The sequence below is a fragment of the Misgurnus anguillicaudatus genome, chromosome 6, assembly GCF_027580225.2.
Source record: "Misgurnus anguillicaudatus chromosome 6, ASM2758022v2, whole genome shotgun sequence".
NCBI lineage: Eukaryota > Metazoa > Chordata > Actinopteri > Cypriniformes > Cobitidae > Misgurnus > Misgurnus anguillicaudatus.
Genome location: NC_073342.2, coordinates 1762968 through 1782074, shown reverse-complemented (window position 1 = coordinate 1782074; position 19107 = coordinate 1762968). Strand labels below are relative to the sequence as shown.

At 37.1% G+C, this 19107-nt stretch overlaps 2 non-coding genes and 1 pseudogene across 2 annotated transcripts; all 3 read right to left on the bottom strand.

Annotated features, from left to right (window-relative positions):
- Positions 1-4811: 4811 nt before the first annotated feature.
- On the bottom strand, positions 4812-5002 carry LOC141364445 (U2 spliceosomal RNA). The gene has a single exon (XR_012370165.1). It is a non-coding gene; the product is annotated as a U2 spliceosomal RNA (small nuclear RNA).
- Positions 5003-13020: 8018 nt separating this feature from the next.
- LOC129435118 (U1 spliceosomal RNA) lies at positions 13021-13185 on the bottom strand. Its single transcript, XR_012370299.1, has one exon. It is a non-coding gene; the product is annotated as a U1 spliceosomal RNA (small nuclear RNA).
- A 1074-nt stretch (positions 13186-14259) lies between these two features.
- LOC141364457 (U2 spliceosomal RNA) lies at positions 14260-14440 on the bottom strand (annotated as a pseudogene).
- Positions 14441-19107: the final 4667 nt, after the last annotated feature.

Sequence of the window (19107 nt, the reverse complement as noted above, 5' to 3'; positions counted from 1 at the left end):
ATTTATTGCCACTTTAGATTAGAGCTGAGGTAACGATAGACTATTGGATGTGTTAGATATGTGCAAATCTATATTTGATTGATTCTATAGGACCATAACAAATACAATATATCTTTTGATCAGGAAAAAACAGAGTGCTTATATATTATCAATTCAAAGAATAACACCAAGTGTGATGTTTGTTTAAAGAAAAATGTATGCTTTATGCTTTCAAGTTAGCAGCAGCGTAAGTGTATGATGTCTCAAGCCAACATTTGATGGTTTCCTTTTTTTGTGTTATTTCTGCTAATGGTCCATCTGCATTGTAAGCTCTACATTTCATATACAAGAGTATAATGATATTCATTTTCATTTGATTCAGTAACTGAGTGACCTACAAAAGGACTTTACAAATTTAAATTGATGTGTGTCCCTACAAACAATTGTTTAAGTCAGTGTGCCTAAACATTAAAAATTATGTTGTATGTGGGCTGAAAACAAATAAAATATGGCTTCTACAAAAAAAACATTCCAAACATAATAATTCCTAAGTTAACATAGTATGTATTCAGGTATATGCTTGAACCAAGTTAACTATGGGTACCAAATCCCATCCGCTTGTTTGTCTGACATCACACAGCACCGCTTCCGGGTCCAAAAGCTCTATCAGATGCTGAGGAAACAAACAAAAATACTGATATACAATCACAATTCTAACCTCTCTCTCTAAGTGGACATCCCAGACGATTGTTCAATCATTACAATGGTAGTGCACAGTGTGAGTTTATAAAAACTTAGCTTAAATGCATGAAATCAATAAACTACCATGTTGTAAATGTCTGTTTAGATTTCACTCAAAATCAGTGAAGGCGTGGACCTGGAAACGGTATCCTTACGTCACAAATTACCAAGTGGATTGAAGGCCAGTGTGCTGCCTGCAAGCTATAAATAGAAATGGCCTTAAAGGTACCCCATGCACAACTATCCATGTCTTAATTAATATTCATGATATATCGATCAATCACATAATCATAGTAGTTTGCTATCAAAATAAACGCCATAATTCTTCATCCCCAAATCTTGTGCAAATGCTTTCAAACCTCACAATACTATGCAGGTAAAAGCAGTGGACTGTAGAAATTGTTTGAGTCAGTTGTCTTATAAGTTGTTGTTTGCCAAATCTTACAGAATGGTTTGATGGAGTGCTGTTTGACTGTGTATAAGGTTAGATAAATATTGAAATACTTCACATGTTTCGAAAAGATCCAGTGTTGTGCTAACAAACTTTGTGGTTATTTAAAAACAAAAACCTCTCCCAACGTTTTACTGTCAATGAGTTTAGGTGTTGATGACTGAATTTCAGTTTTATGGAGTGAGCTATCCTTTCAAAGGGAACATTTCACAAGACTTGGCGTCCCCACAGTATGTATGTAAAGTTTTAGCTTAAAATACCATATAGATAATTTATTATAACATGTTAAAATAGCCACTTTGTAGGAGTGGAATCTTTTGACATCACAAGGGGAGCCAATGACCTATTTTTTCCACATGCTTGCAGAAAATGGTTTGTGTTACCGTTTTTTTTTTTTTTTACATTTTCTAGGTTGATAGAAGCACTGGGGACCCAATTATAGCACTTTTACATGGAAAAAGTCAGATTTTCATGAAATGTCCCCTTTAAGATTTTAATATTGATCAAATCTTTTGCCTACTCAACAAGCTGTGAACTGTGACTTTAAAAATACAGTGCATGCATCTCACCTTCACAAAGGTATTCATAAAAGGAACCGATCTTCTGAAGGTAGTCCTGGGCATAGGCGATAATCTCTCACACTTAATATTTTGCTTCTTGGTCTCCTTTTCACGAAGCAGAACTGGCTTGTATCCAGTAGCATGGAGTTTGTCAAGCTGCAATGACAACATTGTGTATTTACTGAATGGAATATTGGTTAATGTCATTCAGGATATTTTTTACTTCATGGTGAGTTTAGCTTTTGTATAACCAAGTATGTGAAAACAGGAAAGAGTAATACATTAAAAGAAAACAGCAAAAACATAAATGACATCATAAGGTTAGTAGGTTTGGCTGGTAACTATGGTAACTATTGTGCAATTGGACAGTGACAATCTACTGTATAAATTTATTCAAAATAAAGGCCAAACGTTAATCATTAAATAGGTTGCTTTGGATGGACTACAGAATCTGCATAGCAGTATGAATGCAGTCTATTTGATAATTGTCATTCAGAGAATTCCCAAGTGTCACTTATATTTTGTTGTGGTAGATAATTTAGGACTGTGATGTGTTAAAGTGAAAATGTGTTTACTGAAGAGAATTGCCACTAAAATAAAAACAATATATTAAAAGAGATATACAAGAATATGTAAGAAATTCTACTTACTACGGCTGCACGATAAATCGCACGTGATTGTCATGCGCATCTCGTCAGTAAAGCCGGTTCTTTGATTAGTAGTACACCAACATCACCTGCTTTGAGATGGAGCAGCATTTACTACACAAAGCCATAGTTACCTGACAACCGGGGCAATCTCGCATTAATTATCGCCTGCGATATGTATGCGATATGGCCCAGCTTGTCAGTGAACTATGGCCTTGTGTAGCAAACAATGGCTCTTAAAAGTGCCTTTGGGTTTATAAAATAAGCAACGTTAAATCTAAGTTGTAACAGGTGATTCGATTGACAGGATCTGCAGGGAGAACAGAAAATGTTTATTATGTAGTGTAAATTAGCTCTAATATAAGGCTTAAATAGTGTACCCCAATAGTGGGGATTCCTATTTTCTTACAAATATTATAAGACAAATATTAAAACTTTAGACTATATTAAGCTCACACAATAAAGCAATGACCACTTTAAGTTACTCTAATGTTGAGAACCCTGCTGAAAAAAATAGCATCAAACCAGCATGGGAATTATTGGTCTATGCTGGTTTAGCTGGTGGTCACCAGCATACCAGCACCAAAACACAACATATGCTGGTATGACCAGCATGGGATGCTGGTGCTAATGCTGGTTTAGCTGGTGCTAATGCTGGTTTAGCTGGTGTTCACTAGCAAATCAGCACCAAAACACAACATATGCTGGTCTTGCTGTTTTTTTCAGCAGGGAACTTATACTAGGTTAACGTTAGCTTCTTAATGGGACATTAATTCTCTAACACGAAACGTTAGACTTCCCTTGCGAAAATTAAACATTGTTTTACTACAGTTAAGAAATAACCATGGATTTGAAAAAGAAGTTAAACCATGTTTGGTTTAGTAAAACCATTTTGCAAATAATCGATACACACAAACCGTGGTTACTACACTTTTACCACAAAAACATGGTTAATTTTCGCACGGGTATGGCAATGTCAGCCTAATGCCAAAAGAAAGGCGTGAATTATAACATTTAAACAAATAGTGAACTTTAAACGAAAGCATCTTGACTTACCTGAACAGTGATTTACGCGTAATGAGAGAATCCCTGTCAATTACGAGTACCGAAGAAGAAATCACCCAATAGCAAAGAGGACTGGCTCAGATTCCATAGCAACGGAGGCAGAGAGGATTCTGGGAAATGCAGGCGTCCGAAACGGGCTTATTTTTTTTTACAATCAAAGTAGAAACAATCAAAATTGATGGCCATAACATCGTATTGTTGAACTATCAAGCACACGTTTGTGTTCAGGTGTTGAGAAAATATTGTGATCTGCAGCGGGCCCACATGTAGTTTTAGCTGGTGCCTTCACCATAGTAGATGTCGATAAGGCTCATGGGTAGTGTAGTATTTACTCTTGTATTTGACACACGAAACCGATCGAAAAATCAATATTTCTCAGAAAAAACGGCAACATTTGGAAACGATTGCAGTAGCAAAACTCTGCAGTCTCGTAAATTAACAATTATGTCTGCTGACGATGGTTTACAATGGCGATCATCATGCAGAATATTAAACAAATAAAAAAGGATAAACATCTCCTGATTAAATGTTGAGTAAAGTAGCGCTTAAAGTGTAATAAATTAATGACAAATAAAGTAAAACAATACAGCCCCCGGGTATATACTATTGCAATACATTAGATTAAATTCGTGCTGAAAAACACGAAAAAATAATAGGACAAAAAAACGTGGTGCAGGCACGAAAAATACTTCCTATTGAAATACATTAGATTGAAAGTCGTTCTGACTAGCACGAAAAAAAGGGGAAAATCGTGTCCATGAACACGAATCAATAGATTAAATTACGTGACTATGGCACGAACTGCCGTGAGACTGGGTTGGTCGATGATGTTTAAGTCGTCATCGTGTCACCTCCAAAATACGAATGCATACAGGTTGAAAACAACACGAGGATGAATAAATGATGACAGAGTTATCATTATAAATTAAAATATGTTCTTACTGCAAGTCATTTAGGTAATCAAGAAAATACTTTACCCGTTGTCTTAAACAAATACAGCTATGCTTCCAGGCGTGTCGACGTTGCTGTGGTTTTTCGACCGCTGTAGTATGAAGGGTAGTGGAAAAAAAAGTTTTCAGGTGTTTTTAACATCCCAAACTGTCTCGTACGATTTTCTTGCGCCTTCAGCTGTGTCGAGGCTGTTTAATTCGTCCTGGTATCACCTCCGCAAACTGTAAGGAAAATAATTAAATACATTACAAAAACATTTCGTTATCAGCGTGTTCATTTCCATGCAAGCTTTTCGTTAAACCAATAATGCCAACGAATACACAGCACTTTTAAAACACACGAATTAAAAAACACTCTGTCATTCACGCACAAAAGAAACAAATTCTGATTTTTACCTAACTTATTTGTCCCCGAGAAGGGGAGCGCACCGTTCATGGAAACACTGCAATACCACGTCGATGCATGGAGTGGAAGGAGCAAGCTCCGCTTCCATTTCCGAAGGTCAAAAATCCATTTAACGTATAGTCCCCGGGTAGGAGACGTATCAGACATTAAACTGATAAGAACAGATACTACACTTGATCTTAGCCAAAAGGCCGAGAAGCGATACCGCAATAGACGCAGCCAAAGGGGAGCCGGCGAAGGCGCTGGCTTTCGGGGTGGAGGCTAGCGGGCATTTAACTCTAATATGAAGTAGTATGTAATATGAAGGGTAGAGTGAAAAAAAAGTGTTAAAGTGTTTTAAACATCCAAATCTGTTCGTTTACTTTGTATTTTTTTCCTGTTTTCGAGTAAAAAAGAATTCTTAAATCGAGATGCATTTTCTTAAGCAAAGTGGCTTAGATTTTAAGTCTTGTTTACTGAAATAAATTCTAAAATGTAATAGGTTAAGGCCTAAATCAAGTAAAAATATATGCCAGTGGTTTAAGGGAAATAAACCTAAATTGAGTTTATTATTGCATTAAGTTGGAACAGAAATTAAGTTTATTTTTCTTACCCCACCGGCAGATATTTTTACTTGTTTTAAATATAAACCTGTTGCTTTTTAGAATTTATTTCAATTATTACAACACATAATATCTTAAGCCACTTTGCTTAACAAGTAAATGCATCTCGATTTAAGAATGGTCAGATATCTACTAGAAAACAAGACAAAAACTTCCAAACATGAATTTACAGACGGCTGGAAATTTTAAACAAAATAACTAGACATACCTATTCGGGTCGGCTCCCGTTTGCTGTGATGAAGGGGGCCTTGGTCCAAAGCACATTTTGAGGAATACTTACACATTTTACTTCTTATTTCTTTAGAATGAATTATTATTTATTTTCAATTACAAAGTATGCGATCTGATTTTCTATTTATTTATTTATTTAGCTTGTTGCACATTTGATTTGTTGCCGCATCATTCCGTGTTAATGTATTTCAATGTATTTGTTTATAAGCAAAAAGTGCGTTATTATAATTCATTATATAGCTGCGAAATATATAAAAGTATTCCCAGCAAACACAAAACGTTTTTATAACGTTTTTGTATTTGCTGGGTTGGCATCACTTTCTTTAGCTCACACAAAATTCTACCAAAAAACAGCATATCATTTTCTACTAAATAACTGCATACACTGTGGATTAAAAATGTCCGGAATGCGAACCTGGTAAAACCCAGGTAAAAAAAGCAAATAAAAAATAAACCATTTTGATTTAGCAAAAGTTTACAAATAAATGCACTCCCTGTACACAACAAGCACGTCTCGTTACCATTCATATTTTGCGTGATTTAAGTTTCGTCGCATACATTTTGGAATAAAATAAGGCTTTTAATGTATGCAGACTTCATTCTCCATTAAGGGCTTATCAATCATAATGAACGCTGTTAACTATTCTCATTGAATGGTCTAAATCCAATGCTGGTAAAGAAATCAAATGTCCATTTAAACGCAACAAGCAAACAGCTATGCTTCCAGGTCTGTCGACGTTGCTGTGGTTTTTCGACAGCTGTAATATGAAGGGTAGAGTGAAAAAAGTGTTTAAGTGTTTTAAACATCCAAATCTGTTCGTTTACTTGCTACTTTTTTCCTGTTTTCGAGTAAAAAAATAATTCTTAAATCGAGATGCATTTTCTTGTTAAGCAAAGTGGCTTAGATTTTAAGTCTTGTTTACTGAAATAAATTCTAAAATGTAATAGGTTAAGGCCTAAATCAAGTAAAAATATATGCCAGTGGGTTAAGGGAAATAAACCTAAATTGAGTTTATTATTGAATTAAGTTGAAACTGAAATTAAGTTTATTTTTCTTACCCCGCCGGCAGATATTTTTACTTGTTTTAAATATAAACCTGTTGATTTTTGTAATTTATTTCAATTATTACAATACATAACATCTTAAGCCACTTTGCGTAACAAGTAAATGCATCTCGATTTAAGAATTGTCAGATATTTACTAGAAAACAAGACAATAACAGCAAGACAGACCTTAATTTACTTTTTTCTTCCAAACATGAATTTACAGACGGCTGGAAATTTTAAATAAAACAACTAGACATACCTATTCGGGTCTGCTCCCGTTTGCTGTGATGAACGGGGTCTTGGTCCAAAGCACATTTTGAGGAATACTTACACATTTTACTTCTTATTTCTTTAGAATTAATTATTATTTATTTTCAATTACAAAGTATGCGATCTGATTTTCTAATCGCGGTGTGTTTTATTCCTCGTTTGCTTGCATGGATTTGCTTTATTTATTTTGCTTGTTGCATTTAAATGCACATTTGATTTGTTGCCGCATTATCCTGTGTTAATGTATTTCAACGTGCTTATAAACAAAAAGTGCGTTATTATAACCAATTATATAGCTGTGAAATATATAAAAGTATTCCCAAAAACCCAGGTAAAAAAGTAAAATAAAAAATAAACCATTTTGATTTAGCAAAAGTTTACAAATAAATGCACTCCCTGTACACAACAAGCACGTCTGGTTACCATTCATGTTTTGCATGATTTAAGTCTCGTCGCATACATGTTTGCGTAAGGATTTGATATTTATTTTTTGTGGAAGTTTATTAAACTAAAAGGCTTTGTATTTTTGCTCCGTGAGCCGCTTGGACGCTGTTTAAATAGTCATCGGGAGTTAACTGTATTTTGCTGTCCTGCAGTTTTTTTCTTTCTTTACGTGTGTATATAAGTGTATGTACCATTTATATAACTATTTCCACATGTAATATCTGAGCGGTGGTTTTTGAGACTTAAACAGAAGGCGAGAGTATGTTTGTGTGTTTTGGTTTATTTTTGGTTCGTCACTGCTTTTAAGAACTATGCACTGATTTGCTGTGTGGTTTGTCCCTTCTGTTAAAAAGTGGATTTAATCTAGTCTCTCCAATTGTGGGTAAATAACCGGTGGGCCGTAAATTTTATCTTTTAAATATTTTTAAGCACTTTCTGTAAAAAATAAATTTGTACTATTTTTGGAGAGTCACGTCTCTGTCTTTAATCCCATCCGAACCAGCAGGGTCCTTTTCATATTTTTGTAACTTTTTTGTTTGTTTATTTTTTCTCTTGGGTTCAATCTATTTTCCTGTGTGAATAAATAACCCAGGTGACCTAGTCGGTTCCTTTTCATACCTTTAACCAAAGGTTACACATGCAAGCAAACGAGGAATAACACATACGATTAGATCATCACGTCACATACTTTGGAATTAATAAGAAACAATTATTCAGTCTAAAGAAATGAGAAGTAAAACGTGTATGTACTTCTTCAAATGGGCACACTTTGGACAACGACCCCCGTCATTACAGTAAAATGTTTTCCCTACTTCCGGTCAAAGCCGCCATTTTGTGAAATGGGCATATAGGCGACGCTGGAGCATGCCGCCATTGTCTCTGTTCAACAAAACAATTGTGTTTATATATAGATCTATTCGATTTTTTTTCGATTTCAATCACCGAATACAAGGTACAACACGATGCCATCTGGCCCTTCTCTCTGGTTTATGTTTGTAAGGAAAATAGAGGGCGAAATTCCATTTCAGTCAAACATTCCTTCGTGCCACGCTGCTTTTTTTCTTTGAACGAAAAAAAAAACCCGTGTGCTCCGCCTATACAATTCGTTTTCCTGTTTATGATTATTTTATGCTTAAAACAAGCAAATAAATCTGCCTAAAGGGTAAGAAAAAAAGTCGTGAACTTTTCCCATAAATACTATTTCAAGAAAAACTGTCCTACCCCACTGGCCGATTTTTTGCTTGTTTAAATTCACTTCGATTGCATATATAAAAATATTGTCTACAAACTAGATCACCGGGCAGATGTTTATCTTTTTAGTATCCACCGAAGACACATGCGAACCTGCATATGGGCCAAACTTTTCCACAATACACATTCGTTGTGTGCACGCGCCATTGTCTTTGTTCAACGCGACAGCGTGCTCCGCCTAAATAATTTGACCCATTTTAACATGGGTTTGTTTCTCGTTGTTGTTTTTTCTTTGAAAACAATCTATATAGCGCTCTCCACAATCGTTTTGGTGTTAGCTTTACGTGGAATAGAAACACACAAAAGTACTGAGCGAACGAGAAACATATTATAGAACGCGCAACATCATATAGATCACGGATTGGAAACCAAACTGGCAACCACGCACAAAAGAAGCAAACTCTGGTTTTAAACTCACCTTATTTGTGCCCGGAAAGCGCCCGAGTCGATGAACGGAGTGGACGGAGCAAGCCTCGCTTCCATTTCCGAAGGTCAAAAATCCATTTAAACTTGTAGTCCCCGGTGTCCACTTGTTCTTGTCCAAAAAGCCGAGAAGCGATACCGCAATGGGAGCCGGAGAAGGCGCTGGCTGTCGGGATGGAGGTTAACGGGTCAGAGGTCTGGCACTGAAGGTCTGGGTCCATTCCTCACCGTGTGCATTTCACTCTATACGTGTAAAAAACATACAAATACATAAAATACATACAGAAACAGTTATCACTTACACAAAAAGAACATGAAGGTAAAGCTTCAGTTAATTTGCTTGCTGATTGCTTTTTGCATGCACATAAAAAACTGAACAAAACTGATATACTAAACAAAATAGGCCCTAAAATTGAGGAACACCAGTTGTATAGCTATTTTTTAAATATGAAATAAGACAATAAATTACAAATAACATTTGAATGCCTGCAGCTTGTTCATGTCCACTCCACAAAAAAAAAACAGTGTGACCCTTCTATTTGGTTTCAAGTTTGAAAGTTTCGAACCTATGCAACACTCTTAAGACAAATGCTCCTAAAAAGTACCAAATAAGGGTTCCTCAGCATGTAACCACAGCAGAACCCGTTTTTTGGTACTATATGGAAACTTTTTATAAGGTTCTATAAAGAATCTTGCCTTGAAAAGTGCTCGCCTCAATGGTGCTATAAAAAAACATTAATTTATCAGCTGTCAGGAGTGACATTTTTGTTACTTATCCACTTTTTAATGTATAACACTTGATAAAGATTATTTATTGTCAATTCTTCACATGTTTCAAGCATACAAAGCAATCGAAATACAAGGTGCATCAGCATTCAGTTAATATGCCACCTGGAGCTGGAATCAGCTTTCAGAAGAGATCAGATGTGTTTCAACAGTAGACACTTTTAAATCTAGATGAAAAACACGACGGTTTAACTTTGCATTTACTGAATGATTTAAAACAGTACGAATGAAACAGTATAAAAGAATACAACAGTATGAACCTGTAGCTGGAATCAGCTTTCGGATGAGATCAGATGTGTTTCAACAGTAGGCACTTTTAAACCTAGATTAAAAACACATCAGTTTAACTTTGCATTTACTGAATGATTTAAAACAGTACGAATGAAACAGTATAAAAGAATACAACAGTATGAACCTGTAGCTGGAATCAGCTTTCAAATGAGATCAGATGTGTTTCAACAGTGGGCACTTTTAAACCTAGATTAAAGACACATCGATTTAACTTTGCATTTACTGAAGAATATAAAACAGTACGAATAAAACAGTATAAAAGAATACAACAGTATGATCGGTTTAACTTTGCATTTACTGAATGATTTAAAACAGTACGAATAAAACAGTATAAAAGAATACAACAGTATGAACCTGTAGCTGGAATCAGCTTTCAGATGAGATCAGATGTGTTTCAACAGTAGGCACTTTTAAATCTAGATTTAAAGACACATCGGTTTAACTTTGCATTTACTGAAGAATTTGAAACAGTACGAATGAAACAGTATAAAAGAATACAACAGTATAAACCTGTAGCTGGAATCAGCTTTCAGATGAGATCAGATGTGTTTCAACAGTAGGCACTTTTAAATCTAGATTAAAGACACAACGGTTTAACTTTGCATTTACTGAATAAACAGTACGAATAAAACATTATAAAAGAATACAACAGTATGATCGGTTTAACTTTGCATTTACTGAATGATTTAAAACAGTACGAATGAAACAGTATAAAAGAATACAACAAACGAATAAAACAGTATAAAAGAATACAACAGTATGAACCTGTAGCTGGAATCAGCTTTCAAATGAGATCAGATGTGTTTCAACAGAAGACACTTTTAAATCTAGATTAAAAACACATCGGTTTAACTTTGCATTTACTGAATGATTTAAAACAGTACGAATAAAACAGTATAAAAGAATACAACAGTATGATCGGTTTAACTTTGCATTTACTGAATGATTTAAAACAGTACGAATAAAACAGTTTAAAAGAATACAACAGTATGATCGGTTTAACTTTAGATTTACTGAATGATTTAAAACAGTACGAATAAAACAGTATAAAAGAATACAACAGTATGAACCTGTATAGCTGGAATCAGCTTCAGATGAGATCAGATGTGTTTCAACAGTAGGCACTTTTAAATCTAGATTAAAAACACCATCGGTTTAACTTTGCATTTACTGAATGATTTAAAATAAAACAGTATAAAAGAATAAAACAGTATGAACCTTACCTGTTATAAAGGGAATGAAGCTTACGGTATGGTGCTTACCTGCAGAAATAAAGTACAAAAAGAACACACAGAACTTCAATTTTCAACCTGTTTGTGATTACCACACAATCCCGTCACCTGGCTGTGGTCTTCATTTGGTGAACGGTTCTTCACTCATAATTGACCTATACAAGAAATAGAGAAGAATATTAAGCAATTCTGCTCTTACATTTAGATGTGCCCCAAGAACACAGACACACCGGCTCCAAAATGTTGAAACAGTACATTTCTGTTATTTTAATGTGGCAAATGTGTCAGCTTTAAAAGAATCATACCTTACCTTTTAAACAGGATGCGCACTGCATTAAATACCTTTACTCCCAGCATAAGCAAGCAATTTTCAAAATGCTTTAAAAGTAAATGGTGATTATTTTACTTGTTTGCCTGTTTTTGACTACCATAGAATCCTGTCGCCTGGATTCCAACCTATCATTTTCAGGCTTGTAAAGCAAATAATGAAATACATTATCATTGACTTCCATAGTAGGAAAAAAAATATTTTGGAAGTATCGTGATAAATGATGAAGAAAATATTTTGAAAAATGATGGTTAGCACACAGTCGATGGTACCTATTAAATTTCATCATATTTTTTTATTCCTACTATGGAAGTCAATGGTCACTATCTGCTGTGGGTTTACCATCATTCCTCAAAATATCTTCTTTTGTGTTAATCAGAAAAAACGAACGCATACTGGTTTAAAACAACACGAGGATGAGTAAATGATGACAGAATTATCATTATTATAAATTGAAATATTTTCTTACTGCAAGTCATTTAGGTAATCAAGAAAATACTTTACCCGTTGTCTTTGCAAGTTAAACAAATACAGCTTTGCTTCCAGGTCTGTCGACGTTGCTGTGGTTTTTCGACAGCTGTAGTATGAAGGGTAGCGAATGAATGAATACATTGCACAAAAAATCCTTTTTAACTATGCAAATATCTAAAAAGTCTTAAAATAAGATGCATTATTTTGATGAGCAAAAGGACATAAGAAAATAAGCCTAGCCTTTCGGGAGAAAAAACATAAAATTTAAGTGAATTTGGGCTTAAAACAAGCAAATAAATCTGCCAAAGGGGTTAGAAACAAATCTAGATTTAAACACCTAATTCAAGAAAAATTGTCTTAGCCCATTGGCAGATTTGTTGGCTTGTTTTAATGTACATTCATGTACAATATTTCGTTTTGTCTTGTATTTCTAAGCATTTTGTACTGCCCAACGTTGTCTAGGTTGTTTAACGGTTGTCATTTTCTTTTAAAAGCTTTATAATTTATTAGTTTGGATGATTGCCATTCCTGAGAACCGCTTACATTGTAAGTAAAAGAATCATCTAAGCATTATTTTGTTGAATGTCTCTTAGACATGTAGCTGTTTGATTGTGGTTCTATTTAATGGCCAGTCTATACTTGGGGAACGGTCAAACGTCTATTAGATTTTCACTGACAGCCCAAATTAAGCCTTGTTTTAGCCTAGACACATATTCGCGGTCTATTAGAAGTTATGTAGTCGTTTAATAGCCGCTTTTTGATGACCAATGCGTTCTTGTGCCGTGGTTAGGCGTCTCTTGGATTTTCCGTAAAAAGACAAACGAATCTATTTTTAACACAAAGGCCAGGGGAGAGCGCGAACGCAGTCCCCCACTATCAGAAATTTTGCAGTCGAGATTCCCACATTTGGGGAATTCGCAAAGGGTCAGCACAACCGGAGTGCAATGGCTGAGCCTCGCCCTGGGTGAACCACCTTCATGATCATGGTATCTCCCCTGCCAGGTAAGTATGAGCAACAGCCTTTGAGGCCAGACGGCCGCATCTTCCTGTGACCGATCACATCGACGGCGCCCCCGAAGGCCGTCCGACTACCATTTCATTACTGTGTGTGACCAGGTGGAAAGGCGCACGAAGCCAGGTCTGAAACCAAATATTCTTCGAGATCTACCCATTTTCCGTTTCCAGCCCGGTTAAACCGTGCAGAGAGAAAAACGTGAAACAATTTAAATCAAATGGATTTAAATAGCGCATTTCAATATATCGTTTCGTTATTACAAAGTAACTTTACGTGGAATAGAAACAAAGAAATGTACAGAGCAATCGAGAAACAACGAAAGCATAGCAATTTTAGAACGTGGATAAATAAAAACACAAGGGCTCAATGACTTACCCGTTGTCGTTGTGAGTTAAACAAATACAGCTATGCTTCCAGATCTGCCGACGTTGCTGTGGTTCTTCGACAGCTGTAGTACAGTGAAAAAAAAGTTTTCAGGTGTTTTGAACATCCCAATCTGTCTCGTTCGCTTTTTCAGCTGTGTCGATGATGTTTAAGTCGTCATCGTGTCACCTCCAAAATACGAATGCATACAGGTTGAAAACAACACGAGGATGAATAAATGATGACAGAGTTATCATTATAAATTAAAATATTTTCTTACTGCAAGTCATTTAGGTAATCAAGAAAATACTTTACCCGTTGTCTTAAACAAATACAGCTATGCTTCCAGGCGTGTCGACGTTGCTGTGGTTTTTCGACCGCTGTAGTATGAAGGGTAGTGGAAAAAAAAGTTTTCAGGTGTTTTTAACATCCCAAACTGTCTCGTACGATTTTCTTGCGCCTTCAGCTGTGTCGAGGCTGTTTAATTCGTCCTGGTATCACCTCCGCAAACTGTAAGGAAAATAATTAAATACATTACAAAAACATTTCGTTATCAGCGTGTTCATTTCCATGCAAGCTTTTCGTTAAACCAATAATGCCAACGAATACACAGCACTTTTAAAACACACGAATTAAAAAACACTCTGTCATTCACGCACAAAAGAAACAAATTCTGTTTTTTACCTAACTTATTTGTCCCCGAGAAGGGGAGCGCACCGTTCATGGAAACACTGCAATACCACGTCGATGCATGGAGTGGAAGGAGCAAGCTCCGCTTCCATTTCCGAAGGTCAAAAATCCATTTAACGTATAGTCCCCGGGTAGGAGACGTATCAGACATTAAACTGATAAGAACAGATACTTTTATTGTCCAGGGCCGGGGTGAGCCCTTACCAACGTGGCCATCACCCCACTCTACAGAACAAACTTTTTTTATTTTTATTTTTTCCCTGGTGCCCAGCGGAGATCCCCACCCTCCGGCCCGCTGGCCCGCTGTTCCCGTAGCCGGTGGTGGTCTGGGTGCATCTACGGGCAGCCCGGCACGGTGGCAAGCGGGGACCTCCCTGTGTGACCCCGGCCCCTTCGTCCGAATGATTATGTCCGGTGCCCCTGCAACACCGTTCTGACCATCCGCTCGCGTGCGTGGAGGGGCACCGTAACACGTTTCCCCACCAGCAGGTTCCTGGTGGTCCAGATGGTGTCCTTAATGGCATTTAGGGTGAGCCAGAGCGAGGTGAACTCTTGTGCTGACAACACCCTCAGGCCCCGACCCACCCCCAGGACTGCGAGCTTGTAGTCCATCTGGACCCCACCTGCTGGCAGGCACGGGAAAAACAGGGGACCGGTTCTGGCCCACAGGTCCCTCGCATTACCGCACTCCCAGAGCAGATGTCGAACAGTCTCTGGTAGATTACACCCAGTCTGTGGACAGACTGGGTTCTTGGCCATACCCCGGGAGTGCATTACCGCCCTGACTGGGAGGATCTCATGGGCCACCAACCACGCCAAATCTTTGTGTCTGTTCTGAAGAGCGGGGTGGGCAGCGTTCCTCCATACTTGTTTGGCCTCCTCTAAAGTGAGGCCTGGAACTGGGCTCACTGACTCCCGGTCCTGTACAAGAGAGACAAGAGATTTGTGATTTGTTAAAATATTTACATCTTGAGTCTCTAAAATATATTTCTTTAAAAATGTCTTGATAAAACTGTACTGTTGGGGCAAATTAAAAGATACTGGAGTTTTTAAATCAACTGGTAAAACTTTTAAAAATCTCAGGTAGGACCCCATCCAATATCTGACCATAGCTGTCGTCTTGTTCTCGTTGGATGGGGTCACTGCATAACTAATGTGCAGTGCAGTAAATCGGCTTGTTAAAAACAGTTGTGGGTCTGGGAGGCCTATCCCACCATTTTCTGGTCTTTTCTTTACGACCTCTCTCTTTAGACGTTCCCATTTGGACCCCCACAGGAAATAAAACACGGCCCTCTCCACGTCTGTAAAAAATTGTTTAGGAGGACTAAAAACAGAACATACAAGTAAAAGCAATGGTAAAATTACAGCTTTAAAAATCAACACTTTTCCATGTAATGTCAACTGTCTTTGTCCCCAAAACCCCAGTCTTTTCCTAACTTTCCCTAACAAGTCAGTCCAGTTTCCCCGTCCACCACCCTCCTTGTCAAATTTAACTCCTAAAATTTTTAGGTCTGTTTCTTTAAAATCCACATCCAGTCCTCCTGTGTCAATGTTTCCCCACGGCCCAAAGAGCAGGGCCTCGGACTTACTCCTGTTAAGTTTAGCGCCCGAGGCCCGACCGTACCAGTCAGTCAAGTCCATTGCTCTTTGTAAAGATGTAATGTCAGTGGCTAAAATGGTCACGTCGTCCATATATAAAACGCAGGTCGCTGTCAGTCCACCAGTCCCAGGCACGTCTAGTCCTTTAATCCATTTATCCCTTCTCAAGATCTGTGCCAGTGGCTCAATGCATGCCACATACAGGAGGGGAGATAAAGGGCACCCCTGACGGACACCACTGCGTATATTTACCGCTTTGGAAAGATGCCCGTTAACTAGAATTCTGCTGACTAAGCCGTTGTACAGCAATCCCACCCAAGCTATGAATCTCCCTGGGAAACCCATTTTTTCCAGTACCTGAAACAGGTACTTGTGCGAGACCCGGTCGAATGCTTTTTCAAAATCTAAATTTAGGACTGCTAGCCGAATGTTTCTGTCTCTCGCAAAACAGATGGCATCTCTAATCAGCACCAGACTGTCCGTGATCTTCCTCCCGGGCACAGCACATGCTTGATCCGGGTGGATTACGTCCTCTAAAACAGTAGACATTCGTGTTGCTAAAATTTTACTAAAAAGTTTAATGTCAAAATTTAAAAGTGTGATTGGTCGCCACGTCTTAAGGTCAGTCTTGTCTCCTTTCTTATGTAAAAGTGAAACTATCCCTATTCTGAAGCTGTCAGGAAGTTTGTCTAGAGTCTCAAATTCCTTAAAAACCGTCAATAAATCATGTGCTAAAATATCCCAAAACGTCACATAAAACTCCAGGGGGAGTCCATCCATTCCTGGGGACTTCCCTCGTTTAAAACCTTTAAGAGCAGTATGTAATTCTAAAATGGTTAAATCTTGAGATAAAAACACATTTTCACAACTTACCTTTTTTTCTACAAACTCTAAAACTTCCTTTATTGTCTCGTTTTCTACTTCTTTATTGCAATATAAACTTTCATAGAATTCCGTCACTCCATTTAAAATTTCTTTTGTTGTATGCACTTCCCTCCCACCTGTTTTTAGTGATGTTATTGCTTTAGCCTTTGTAACAATCTTCTTAAAAAAATATCTGGTGCATTTTTCCCCTTCCTCAATATCTCTTTCTCTACTTCTTAAAATTACTCCTTTGCTTTGAGTTTCACTTAAAGCTGACATTTCCTCTTTAACTTCTTTGATTTCTTGACTAAAATCCAATCCTTCATTTAAAAGATTAAAATACCTCTGCAGTCTTTTTTGCAGCCCCATCATGCGTCTTTTCTCCCTGTCTTTTTTCATCTTTCCTATTTTTCTAAAAAATTGCCTTGTCCTGTCTTTTACCATCTCCCACCATTGTGTACGTGAATCATAAAAGTCTTGGAGGGTCTGCCATTGGCTAAACTGCTCCCTATATTCTCTAACTACCTCCTCATCCTCGAGAAGGGAACAGTTCAGCTTCCACAGCCCTCCCCCTACCGTCACACCAGTGGGCAGTGAAAGGGTGCAAGACAGCATCATGTGATCAGAAAAGAACAGGGGGGTCAATGTAGCATCGGTTGGCGGGCAGTCTCTTGTAAAAACATAGTCGATTCGAGAGGCTTTAGTGCCATCACCACTGAACCAGGTGAAGCCCTCCTCTCTCTGATGCATTAGTTTAAAACAGTCGACTAACTTAAAATCTCTCACTAAACCCTGCAATAAAACCGATGTTTTATCTACCTTAAAATCTTCCCCTACCCTCTTCCTATCCTTTTGGCTTAAAACACAATTAAAATCCCCTGCCACCACCAGGGGAGCCCTACCTAGCATGTGAGGCTGCAAAACCTCTAAAAGTTCATGCCTTTCATTTTTATCTGTAAAACCATACACGTTGAGAATCTTAAAATCCCTGTCGAAAAAAGTCAGATTTGCTAAAATGGCCCGTCCGTCCCTCACCACCGTGCTGCCCTTCACCAAGATGTTAGGATTATTTATTAAAATTGCAACACCATCTGATTTATTAAAATTTGATCCACTCCACAGTGAGGGTCCTGGGGTCCATAGTTCCTCCCACCTTCTATAATTAGTTAAAAAGGGCAGAGAACACTCTTGCAATAAAAACACATCTGACTTAAAAGACTTTAAAAGGGATAAAACACTCTGTGCTCGGATGTTAGTCCTCACACTTCTCACATTGATTGTAGAGACAGTGAGGGCCATGACACTTGATCTTAGCCAAAAGGCCGAGAAGCGATACCGCAATAGACGCAGCCAAAGGGGAGCCGGCGAAGGCGCTGGCTTTCGGGGTGGAGGCTAGCGGGCATTTAACTCTAATATGAAGTAGTATGTAATATGAAGGGTAGAGTGAAAAAAAAGTGTTAAAGTGTTTTAAACATCCAAATCTGTTCGTTTACTTTGTATTTTTTTCCTGTTTTCGAGTAAAAAAGAATTCTTAAATCGAGATGCATTTTCTTAAGCAAAGTGGCTTAGATTTTAAGTCTTGTTTACTGAAATAAATTCTAAAATGTAATAGGTTAAGGCCTAAATCAAGTAAAAATATATGCCAGTGGTTTAAGGGAAATAAACCTAAATTGAGTTTATTATTGCATTAAGTTGGAACAGAAATTAAGTTTATTTTTCTTACCCCACCGGCAGATATTTTTACTTGTTTTAAATATAAACCTGTTGCTTTTTAGAATTTATTTCAATTATTACAACACATAATATCTTAAGCCACTTTGCTTAACAAGTAAATGCATCTCGATTTAAGAATGGTCAGATATTTACTAGAAAACAAGACAAAAACTTCCAAACATGAATTTACAGACGGCTGGAAATTTTAAACAAAATAACTAGACATACCTATTCGGGTCTGCTCCCGTTTGCTGTGATGAAGGGGGTCTTAGTCCAAAGCACATTTTGAGGAATACTTACACATTTTACTTCTTATTTCTTTAGAATGAATTATTATTTATTTTCAATTACAAAGTATGCGATCTGATTTTCTATTTATTTATTTATTTAGCTTGTTGCACATTTGATTTGTTGCCGCATCATTCCGTGTTAATGTATTTCAATGTATTTGTTTATAAGCAAAAAGTGCGTTATTATAATTCATTATATAGCTGCGAAATATATAAAAGTATTCCCAGCAAACACAAAACGTTTTTATAACGTTTTTGTATTTGCTGGGTTGGCATCACTTTCTTTAGCTCACACAAAATTCTACCAAAAAACAGCATATCATTTTCTACTAAATAACTGCATACACTGTGGATTAAAAATGTCCGGAATGCGAACCTGGTAAAACCCAGGTAAAAAA